The sequence below is a fragment of the Bactrocera tryoni genome, chromosome 3 (assembly GCF_016617805.1).
Source record: "Bactrocera tryoni isolate S06 chromosome 3, CSIRO_BtryS06_freeze2, whole genome shotgun sequence".
Classification (NCBI taxonomy): domain Eukaryota; kingdom Metazoa; phylum Arthropoda; class Insecta; order Diptera; family Tephritidae; genus Bactrocera; species Bactrocera tryoni.
Window position 1 is genome coordinate 9,827,847 of NC_052501.1, and position 12,790 is coordinate 9,840,636.

The window sequence follows — 12,790 nt, forward strand, 5'->3', positions numbered from 1 at the left end:
CTATTTCCTTGGTTTTTAGAGCACATACTTTTTCTGGAAGCAGCAAACTCAGTTGAAATCCATCCAATACTTCTGTAGCAGTTCCATTCTTCAAATCAAATATTCCCGATTGTATTTAACAGAGGAATGTACACTGAGACCCTGCATTATTCTTCGCAAGCTCTAATGTAGAAATTTTCCCGTTTTGTTTGTTGGCTGCAGATTTTTGGTTTTTCTTCGTCAACTTTCAGTTCTGCCGGCATTTTTTTCGTGTCTGAAAATTGGATCGAAAATTTTCCGCAGCTTTTTGTCTTTTATTTCGGAACGTTACAAGCAGCGTATCTATCATATTTGAAATCGCTGTCATCAACATCCTTCAATTCAGCACCGCAAAAGTCATTAACCTTGTTTCTTGATTTACTTATGGCTCGCTTCATTTTTGAAGTACTATGGACTGCCACTGCCCATAGAGCATACCAAATCCATTCAATCAAAAGTGAGCTTCATCACTACAAATTTTCTTGTAAAAGTCGGGGTCAGTAGCCATCTAGTTTTAGTTTCTATTAATGATCGTTAAGTTTCAATTATTGCCCAGTTGGGATTTGTAAACCTGCAAACGAATATCTTTCCACAAAACATTCCATAAAAAGGGAACACGGCTCAAATTGTTCGAATCGTTGGACTCATTTGAGCTTTATTCGATATTCTGATCTTAAACCAGCAATGTCGTCTTCTGTGTGCACTGTGTGGCATCTCTGACAATGCGTCCACTGGCGTAGACGCGCGAAACCGATCACTGGTTACTCGAATAAAAGACTTTGCTGCGCGCTCGAATATTTGCCAAAATACCAAGCGGTACGTCCCGTGTACCGAACCATTATTTTGACTATAAATCAAGTAACGAAAAGACCTACCCCGAAAAAGCATTGCCTTATTGAAAAATCACGTGATCGCTACTCTCAGACTAAGTATTGAAAAGATGTAAAATCTATACGGAATGTTGTTAGGCCTAACTAAAAATCCATCTGAGAGATAACTAAATTTGCAGTCTACAAATTTCCGGCAACTCCCTAGATATTTGAAGAGTTTACCAATAGATGTGAATGGGATTTCTACAGCAAAGCAGTGTTAGCATCGACCATTAAAAAGTTTTAAATTATAGAAAGAATTTTGTTCACGATAGTTTCTAAATAGGCATTTTCTGACTTATATTTCTTTACTCGCTTCAGTTTTGCCAAAAAATGGGATCATGATGATAACAATGTGTGCTACATACAAAGAGAAAAGGTGAAAGTAATAACTATTAGTTATTTACTAATCAATCTAGTCCTAGTATAATGTCTACCTAGTCCTCAAATCGCAAAAACTTTCTATGAAAACGGTGAATATAAATTATTGGTTCGAAAAAATTTCGTTAGACTTATCATGGGTTATAAAAGGGTTCAAATAAAAACCAATTATAAAAGAAAATTTAAAATAAAATTAGCTTAAACTTATCAAATAAAACGTGCCAACTAAATGCCAAATATAAACGCTCCTTGATAACGCTCCACTCACCATGCCAACGCACTGAGCGATGAATTGTCGCCGTGTCTGTGCCGAAATGTTTGATCGCTTGGCCATCAAACCGATTTATTTGCTCATCATTCAGCAATTTCACTTCAAAATACTATCGCCACACACATACATACAAACACACACCACAGCACTTCAATTGTCTACTATTACCTGCATCTCAGTGTGTTTGTGTGTGTGGCTTTTAAGGAGATAATGACGCTGATCGACAATTTCCTCAAGTGAAATGCAATCAAGCCAATATAAAAGCAATGAAAACAGAATATCGTGTGAGCAAATGAAAGCGCAACGTCAAGCGGCAGCAGACGCCGGGCAAACGTTGCGGGTTCAAAACAATATAAATGTGGAAATTTGAGAAGTTGAACTCGAGCATCGTCAGGAGCTCACGTCACACACTCTACGTTTATAGGCGAGAGTGATGGAAATGGCTGAACGTGAGTATGCTCTTGCGTTGAGCGCAAGACGTCGACGTGTGTGAGCATGTGCGCTGGTGCGAATTGCTCGCTTCAAATTGTACAAGCAATAAAGTTGATGGGCGTATTAGTTTTTGCCAATGGGCCAATATAAAGGGGTATGATAAGTATTTATAATTATATGTATATGCTGTATGTCAGTGTTTGTTGGTATATAACAGTAAGCCACAGAAGTCAAATTTTGATAAATTCAGGAGAGCAAATTCATGATTTATTTTCATTCATCATCATTCATTGTCATCTTCTACTTCTCGCTTGGTACTAAATGACTTCCGCGAAACTGATACATAATCTACTTCTCCTTTAAAAACTTCAGGTTCCATTTATTCTTGCTATTCTTTGAATTTTTTCTCACTATAAATATAATAGGGGGCTTAGAAGCGTTGCTTGCGAAATCTGGAATTTTCCACTTCTACTTTAGCTATAATAGATCGCCCTTTGAAGCATTGTCAGCCATAAACTTATTGTTAGAGTAGTCAACACAAGCATGTAGAGCCTCAATTTTTTCTCTCTCCCGCTCTCCCTGCCTCACGCTTTCTTATATTACAGCTCTAAAATATCAATAATCTCACTCAGAAATTTTTCCTTTATCTAGGCTGCTCGTGTAGCTCAGCTGACCTAACTCAACATCAATTCTGCGCCAATTCAAAATTATTTTCGAACACAATTTTTTAACTTTTCGCTCACTGTGTAATATTTTATTTTATTCCATGTAATAAGCGCACATTTGAAACCCACTCTGCTGAAAATGCGAAGCGTCAGACACCATTACACCTGCTGCTGCCACTGCGACTGCTTTCAATTGCTTTTGAGCATAAACACTGATGATTGTGATGATGGCTAAAGTTACCGGCAAAAACGGAGTAAAATTCGCGCGAAAGTGAAATAGTTGTTGGTTGTTGTTGCTGCTGCTGCTGCAGCGACCTAAGTATACATAATGTGCCAGTTTTATTTAACGATAACGAACAAATCGATAAGCACATCAAAGTGAAAGTGGAGCGCGTGTTCAACCGCCACGCGCTCTTGTAAACGCTTTCGCACACTCATACAGTTTCATTCGCCTTTATGCGAGTGTGCTTCGCGGAATTTAGTGAAAGCAATTGTAAAATAATAAATTTGTTTTCTTGTGGTTGCAATTCGTGGAAAACGAAAGCAATATGCACTCGCATACAAATAATCAGCTGCTTGCGCTTATGTAATATTATAATGAATTGTTAATTGCAGAGTTTGAAGCTTCTGACGAAACCGTCAATCGGCAAAAATTTGCGGAAATCGAAAGCCAATCTTTGACGAAGAATATTTTATTATTATCAAACCAGCAGAACTGTTGCAAGCACTTTTCTGACTCAATTCACCGCTTTCGGCAAACTGTATATAAATAATTTATTTCTGCGATATATGCGCTTGAAGAGTTCCAGGAGAAGTAGGAAGTTTTAAAATGGATGCATGATCTGTTATGCTCTTTTACCTGTTAGCAATGCAAAACATTGAAATCTTAATGTAGACAACCTTGAAAAGTTTAATGTTAATAACTGGTGTTGGCTTTTCTACCATGAGCAGGGTATATTAAGTTTCTTAAGATGCTTATAACACCCAAAAGGAATTGTTATATACTCTTTAAGGTATGTGTTTGTACATACAGGGTCCGGCACTCGAAGTGTAACGAATTAATAAAGCCATAATGTTGGTTTGGAAAACTATTTTTATTTATTTTAAAGTACAAAATGTGTGAAAATAATCATAAATTCAGGACCAATTCACTTTTGCCCGATATGACCACCTTTTGTCATAACTATGGCCTTGAGACGGTCAAAAAACGAATCGCAAGCTACCCGAATGTGACTTGCCGGTATTTTGGCCCACTCACGGACAATGGCATTCTTCAGCGTCTCGAGACTGGTGTATTTTTTACTACGTACCTTACTCTCCAAAATGGCCCAGAGAGAATAATCCATTGGATTCGCATCTGGTGAATTCGAGAGCCATTGTGTGGTCGTAATGAAGTTCGGAACGTTGTTTTTATTGATTTTTAAACAAATGCTTAGGATTCGAAATATAATTTTGATGTTTATGAATTCTACTGAATTTTTGTATAAATAAATAAAAAAATGTCCTTAGTCCGTCTTCTGGTGCTAAGCTACCTCCCCAATAATTTTCAGTCAACACGGTTCAGCCGTTCTTGAGTTATAAATAGTGTAACTAACATGACTCTCTTCTATATACATATGTATATACATAGGTAATGTATTCTAATATAGAAATAATTTTCGTGATGTGCTGTCACTTATTGCTTTGGACTAGTATATAACTAGTAAACCAAATAGCTGTCATACAAGCACACGGATAAAAATACAGTCGTTTTATGAAAAACTTGTTTAATTCTCAAGATATCTTCACACAATTTGATGGAGGATATCATCCAAGGCAATGCCACAATCCCAACAAAAATTAGTCAGATAAGTCCTGTATCGAATATATGTATATACCGTGGCAGCCTTACAAACTGGCCGATCAAAATCGTGATAAAGTTTTTTTATACCCTTCTATGCAATAAGAAATAATGAGGGTTTTTATAGTTTAGTGCAGCGAAAAAGGTAGTTTGTTGGTTTCGGAAGATCAATTGGATCAGGATGGCATCAACGACTTTGTGAAACTAAGTAAAAGTAGCACAATCTATTTTGTGCTTTAGAATTTCTCTATGGAAATTAAAAGAACTGCATTTTCGAAAACTTCTTACTATACATTATATACCATATAGCAAGAAGTTCAGGAAGTACGAGTATTTAGTTGAAAAATTTCATTAGAACACTCCATAAACCCTAACAGGGTCCCTTTTGGCCCAAAGAAGCGAGAATACACATGTTTCCATGTAAAGTATCTCTAATTGAGAATTGGAGTTAAAAAACTGTGTTTATACTATGAAGTATTGAGCTTTGTACAAAAGCGATTGAAAATTCACCAAACAGTACCGTCTTTGTTCTAAATGCTGTCATAATTTATCTTGTTTATGTATTAGTAAAAATTAAGAGGGTTTGCTCCATATTATTGAGATCAAGTGAAAAAATCGTTCCGTTCATTTTCGATGTTCCTAAATTTCGCCCACTATTTAAGCATTATCACCATAAATGAACACGACTTTAGTTAGTTTAAGCTCACATATTTTTACCTAAAATTCACTTAATCAAATAAATGAAACATATAACTGCTGCGGGTTACTTTGTTATGCACCAAACAAGCAAAGGCAGCCAAAAACATTTCGTATTTAATATATAAGATCTTGTTATTATTAAACTACTTCATAAAAGCAATTCGCTACACTCTTATCTCAACGATATAAAATACAAGAGCATTAGGGTGTCCGTAATTTTTCAAGTTGTTAATGGTTTTTTTGCAAAAGAACACTAAATTTCAGTAGCCGTTTTCAAAATTAGGATTAAGCGTATACAAGCTTTTTATTTTCAATGCTAACCGTACCTAAATAATATTATTTTCCTATATTGATAGCATGCGACTTTTTGATATTTTATATTGAGCAAGTAAATCTATAACTTTGAAGAAACCATATTCTAATACAAAATGTTCCGCTCTAATAGTTTTTCTCATAAAAACAAAGAAATATTTGGTTTAATATCTTAATTTTTAATAAATATTATTATTAAAATCAAAAAGCAAATGAACTGGCTATTCATACAAGTGATACAGGTACATTAAGCGTTACTCATACGACATGGTGTACCCTATGGATACAGTATATTACAGTATATAAATTTAACTGCGTTTAACTTTTAAAGGAATATTTGATAAAAAAAAACATTAGGAGTTTTGGAAAATTTTGTATTAGAATATATCTTTCTTAAACTGTAAATTTATTTTCGAAAATTTATTTTAAAAATATAAAAAAAACTTCTTTATAAAATACATGGGAAAAATAAAAATATTTAGTCACGGTTTAAAATGAAACTAAAGATATTGTTTCTTAATATTTTTTTATGAAAACAAAAACTATAACTTCAGCGGCCGTTTGAAAAAAGCAATGCACTTTGGTCATAACGAACACCCTACTATTTATACATAAAAATATCTTATTAACTAACACGCGTGTATGTGTGCTGCTTCCTACTCATATAATATGTTGATTACCGCCGCAAGTAGCTTAGCTCCCAACGCTCGCAATTAAGCAGCTATTTTCGGCAAACGATAAACAAAAGCAAAACGCAATCCATCATTAATATTATTTCTGGCTATAATTCTGTTGCACGTGCTTGTTTGAGGCGATGTTCAAAGAGGTTGACCGCAAACACGCACTCAACGGAGAAAAGCAGAAACTTGCGAAAATGTTTTGCCACAAACATAGAAATAAGCAACCGATATATGTTATTCTCGGATAAAAAAAAGGTGAGTGTTTTATGCCTTTAAGCAACCAATAGCGCAAACAGACGAGGAGAGCATAAACACAACCTTGACGAGATGCACACACGCATGGTAGTATGGATTTGCAGGCATGTATGTTATAATGATAGAATCGTATGTACAAATACAGCAAACTCTTGGAAGTTCACCGAAGTTGAGCCTGATGAAAGCGGTTTCTGCTGATTTACACAAATACATCAGCATGTGCGCATATAGACACGCATATACCACGCAAACTTGCTTACACAAGTGACTTTCTATTCAGCATGTTGTTTTTGGTTTTCAGCTTATTCATAATTATTTGCATCTAGAGTATTCACGGCCACTATTTATGTAAACAGCTATTATATATTCCAAGTATGTGAACCACGTAACATAAGTTTATTTATTATCACTATTTATTGGTATCCATTTTAGACGATTAAGATTTTATTTCTGCCGCGTTAAAATAATATAAGAAACTTTGAAAAATTTGTGCTTTCTGCAACTATTGCGATAAGGATGCAAATAAATACCTAATTGTAACATTAAGATTTCGCAGGAGTGAATTAAATGACGTTAATTTCGGTTGCAATGAAAGTCAAGAACTTGATTCATATTTCATAGCAGCTATGTGCTCCAATGTAATTAAATTCTTCGGAGATTACTGGGTTAGCTTATACAATAACTAATGCCGAGTTTTATGAATATATCTCGTCAAATAAAAAAAGGTTTCCATACAATGTCTTAATTCCGACCATTTGGATTGTATGGTGATTCGATACCGGCGGTTCCCTCGAATAAGCCTCTTTGGAAAAAAGAACGTATACAAAGTTCCGGCTTTGAGACTATATCGCGTATGTGAAGACTGACGGACAGATAGACAGACATATATATGTAAATGGCTAAATGAAGCTCGTCCTCCTTCTGGGTATAACAAACTTCATGCCAATGTTAATATGTCCTTTTCAGGGTACCTGATCTATCTACATTAATATTTAGTCAAATTTGAATCATACCAGTAGATTTAAACTGCGCACGTAAATCGAATCGTTTCAATTTCTTTCTTTGACTGGCAAAACTTTTTCGTGGTGTGAAGTGTGTTTAATAAAAACCAAAATTCGCTGAAGTCACTACAAGTCATCTCATTTGGGAGTTATAACAAGTGTATGGAAAATTGAATGAAGTTACAGGCAATAAAAAAATTTGTTTTAAAATATGTGAACATTTTTATTTTTGTTTTCTCTCAATCCGGCTCAATTAAGTGGCTAAGGAACTGAAAATATCCGACCGCAACATCTGACGCATATTGAAAAATGAGCTCAAGATCAAGCCTTACAAGTTCCAAAAGGCCCATGATCTCACACGGAAGCAGCAACAAGTAAGACTTGAGAGAGCAAAGCAGTTGCTTCACTTGGCCGAAAGCGGTCAAATTCCGAACATTGTGTTTTCTGCAAAAAAAAAATTTCAATTGAGCAATTCGTAAACTCTCAAAACGATAGGGTTTACTTGACCGACCGTTCATACGAGAATCTAAGTGATCGGTTGTCCACCAGGAGGCAGCAATCGCTACAAATAATGGTTTGGGCCGCTGTCACCGCAGATGGGCGCACTCCAATTGTTTTCATCGAGCCTGGCGTCAAAGTAAATGCGACATATTATCGGGAAAGTGTTCTGGAGGCTGCTTTGAAGCCGTGGACAAACAAACATTTCGGTCGCAAACCATGGCCGTTTCAACAAGATTCAACACCGTCTCACAAAGCGCTAGTGAACCAAGAATGGCTGAAAAACAACGTTCCGAACTTCATTACGACCACACAATGGCTCTCGAATTCACCAGATGCGAATCCAATGGATTATTCTCTCTGGACCATTTTGGAGAGTAAGATACGTAGTAAAAAATACACCAGTCTCGAGATGCTGAAGAAAGCCATTGTCCGTGAGTGGGCCAAAATACCGGCATGTCACATTCGGGTAGCTTGCTATTCGTTTTTTGACCGTCTCAAGGCCATAGTTAAGACAAAGGTGGTCATATCGAACAAAAGTAAATTTGTACTGAATTTATGATTATATTCACATATTTTATAACTCAAAATAAATAAAAATAATTTTCCAAACCGAATTTATTGCTTTTTTAATTGGTACTTCGAGTGCCGCACCCTGTACTACTGTACTATACTACTATATTTAATATAATAATTTTCATGTTTCAAGTAAATATTTATCTACTCCCTCCAAAACCTATTTCTGGATTCGCCCCTGACTTATTTGGCTTACATCTGTGACAGCTGCTACTTCGGACATGCGGAAGAGATGTTGGTGATCCCAATAACCCTAAGTCAGAATATGGTGAAGTGCTAGATACGCCTCACATATCACTCCTAAACAAATTTAGTTTGAAATAGAAATCTTCTTGCTCATCATCCGCTGACTTACTAAATTAAATTAACCTCCAATCTTTAGCTATATATTTTGCGTCATATCTTCTAACCTTCCGCATTCTGCAATATTTGAACTTGCTTGCATTTAAAACATTTTATATGTTATACTATATATATCGCTCTGCTTTTGTTTGTATGCATGTGTGTGTTCGTGAACTTCCCGCAGGGCTTCCGCGCATGATTTTGTCATTTTAGACGCGAATGCTCGTACGCTTCCTATACACAGACAGCGTCAACAGTTGTTATTATCGGCTTTCCGGTGAGGGAAGGGAGCTTTAAGCCAGCCACTATGTATACAAAACTCATAAGCAGACGTAGTCTTGTTGGCTGCAGGCGAGTGAGTTCGAATAAGCAAAATTCAAAATGTGCGTTTTTTAATGAAACACTCACGCATGTACATATCTCTGCATGTTAATATGTGCCGAACAACAGCATCAGCGACGCGGTAAAACCATTTTGCGCTTCATTTGTTGGTTACATCTCGGGGGTTTTTGCATATGTGCGCCTTGAAGCATGCCACAGCATTGCCTCGTCGAAGTTTTATTCGTTGACTTTTGTCGGTTTGATTTTAGAGCTTCGCTTGAGGGCAATTTCTGTTTGTGAGTTTTCCTTTTGCGTCGGTTGAGCTTTCATGCAAACGACTCATTTCCGTTTTCCTTAGCTCAAAATCTGCAATCTTCTACTGCTTGCTTTTACTACATCTTTGTTTTTCTTTTTGCTTTCTCAGTTTGCTGGCATCCACTAAGTGCCACTCAAGTGTTGTGTAAACTTTGTTGTTTGTGCGTTTTTTGTCACTTCAAGCTTTCGGTGCATTACTGTGATCGCTGCCTTGGCGTTTGCCTGAGCGCAAGCGAGTGTGTGTTAGTGTCGCCGTAAATGCGTAGTAAAACCGAAAGCTTTCGCTATAAAAATCAGTGAAGCTCTGTCACTGCGAATGGCCGAAAGAAGCATGTATTCAGATATATATCCTTATATATCGCGCTTCGTGACAATTTATTTAGTTGCTTTATAAGTATTTGTTAGACACATATGTGTGTAAGTGTGTATGTATATGTGTAATATAAGCGCACATATGCACAAACGAATGAGGTTTATCTAACTGTTGATTTTTATGACTCATTTTTATTAGCAATTCATTGGACTTCCAGCTGTAATAAAGAAATACTAAAATTAATTCGGCACAGACGGCTTTTTGAAGCGCTCAATCACAGTCGCACATACATTTGTGCGTATATATACTTATATAGTTGTAAATCTGCGAATTATCGTATTTTATTTTGAAAAATCACTTCATTTGGTTTTGACTAAGACATTAGAAAGGCCTTCCTTTTTAATTTCAGTGTGTTATGGAAAACTGAAAGCCAAATTTGAAAGAGCTTTTCACAAATACCAAATCTTGTTCATTTATTGTTATAGTTAATGAAGTAAGTCAATCTTTATGCAAAGCAAATATGAAATAAAAATTTCAAAGTCCTCTTCATATGATTTTGTAGTTGTCCTTCTAGCGATCGCTACCGTATCAATTTAGAAATACCCCAATCAGTCTCTCACAAGTTCTCAAGTGTTGGGCATCTCTGTGATGTCGTTGCAGCGAATTTAGCGAAAACATCTTGGCCTAAATCTTTACAAGATCAAATTGAAGCCTTTTGACTACCAGAATTGGGCTGGACAACAACTAGAAATTTATTCATCTGTTCATCGAAAAATCATCTTCATCGATGAGGCTCTGTCTGGCTGAATGGTTTCGTCAATAAGCAAAATATGTATTATTGGTCAGACAACAATCCACACGCACTCCATGAGTCCTCATTGCCCACTCGACCGCATATCGTGAAATTGCAGCAATATTGGCCCATTTATGCTTGTAAACCGTCGGAAATTGCGACTGAACTTCTGCAAGTGTGCCCGTGGTAGTCATGCAAAAGAAATCCAGTTTCATACATAATGGCATCGAGTGTACTTTCACAAAAATGAATTGATATTCCAAATCGTTTTTGTTTTATTTAAAAAAAAACTTTGGTAGCGCTCTTATTGAAAAGCCGTTATTTTTTTTTTGAGAGAAATTATTCTGACTTCAAAAGAACACCCTTTATCCAATATTTTAATTGCAAATTGACCTGTCTGTATATTTTGTAATAAAGTTGCAAGCAGTTTCCAAAAAAAAATTGAAAGTCATTCTGCTAACTAAAATATGCACTTAAATACCGTTAGAATAATTTATTAGTAAAGGCTCCAATAAAAAAAGTCTACACAGTTGAAATAAACCCTGTATTTCTCCAATAGATGGCTTTTGAAATCCATATCCCGCATTGTATAAGTTCGATTTCAGACACCTTTGTGATTGCTTGAGTATTGTTGGAACAGGCGTCGAAAATGGAGTTCTGCAAAAAGAAAAGTTTATCGTTAATTGGTTTACAATTTTCTATTCGAAAACGTCGAACACGCAAGCAAGACGAGTTAAAATGTAAATAGTTTATATAATGGTGTAACAGCGAATTCATTAACGATATAAAAAAACATCACAGACGCGATTTATATCTGCTCATCGCTGCTGAATTTCATTTCCATTCTGAAAAGCGCACGTCTGTTGGTGATAAAAAGTGGTACACTTATTACAACATCAAGCGAAAAGCCAGGTTTGATAGCCAAATGCTATATGATGGATCGACTGTTAGTCATAAGGAAAAATGTTAATTCTGACTTGTCTTATTATTCTTTATTGGTGTAGAGTTGTGCTATCGACAAAATGGACCGTCTGAGAGAAGTAATTGCCCAAAATTGGCCAGCTTTAGTCAAGAAGAGAGAAATTGTGTCTCATTACGATAATATAAGGCCACACATATCGATAGTCTCACGCCAGTAGCTTCGGGAGCTTAGTTGGAAAGTTTTTATGAATCCACCTTATAGTGCCGACTTGGCTCTACCATAAGTGAAGAGCAAAGGCCCTTTAACGCAAACTTTCTAAAGCAACACCTCAAAAAGTTATAGCATCTTTAATTAGAATTAAAATACTTCTATCCTGTTCTAACGAGGGTTCGCAATTTTTGAAATTCTATTAATTTATAGTCTTCCATAAACAAGTGTATAAGTTTTCAATAAATATTAATGCCAACTAACGCCAAAAATAATATACAATAACTCGGTAAATTAATTCCTCGCATAAAAAGGTGAAAATTTCACTTAAGATTCTATGATACAAGCATATTCATAAATTCATATTAATTTATTTGTGCACGCAAGAGCATAATAACATTGAATTCGACTTCCGATTTTCAACTCCGCAAAGTTAATCTCTCTGCGTACATATGTTTCGCATTTTGGCTTGCTTTATTGTTTTTTGTTTTGTTGTTGCCTACGACAATCAAAATGATAGTGAAAAACTCAACCGCTTTAACACATTAACCCACATTTGGGCTCGTCAACTCGGCCAAACAGCTGATTTCCGCTTACAATAACCCTTGTGCTCTCACTGAACAGACAAGCTAGTCTGTCGTGCGCTCTCTTCTTCTCACGAACAGTATTTTCTCTCTTTGCAGTTTTATAGCAACTCTTGGGCGCATGTCCGCGCTCTCAACTGAGAACCTTACTCAATAAACGAATGCAAAACAGCTGTTTTACTTGTCTACTCGGGGAAGTTTAGCGAGTTTATATGTACCAAGTATGTGTTTTCAATAATTAAAGTAGTACGCCTTGTTCAGATGAACTTACAAGTATGCTTAGCTGTCACTTGCTGCCTTTCGCAATCGAATTTGAATTCGGATGCTGGTAATCAGGGAGTTATTGAGCGATATACTATGTGTCTTAATGGCGGTATGTAATTGTTGTTAAAATTTACGTTTAGGTGAACTCACATTCGTTAAATATTTTTTTTTGCCTATTTCTGCTTCTTCAGATTACTTCGTAAAAGCGAGATTTAACTCTAATAGTTTTTAG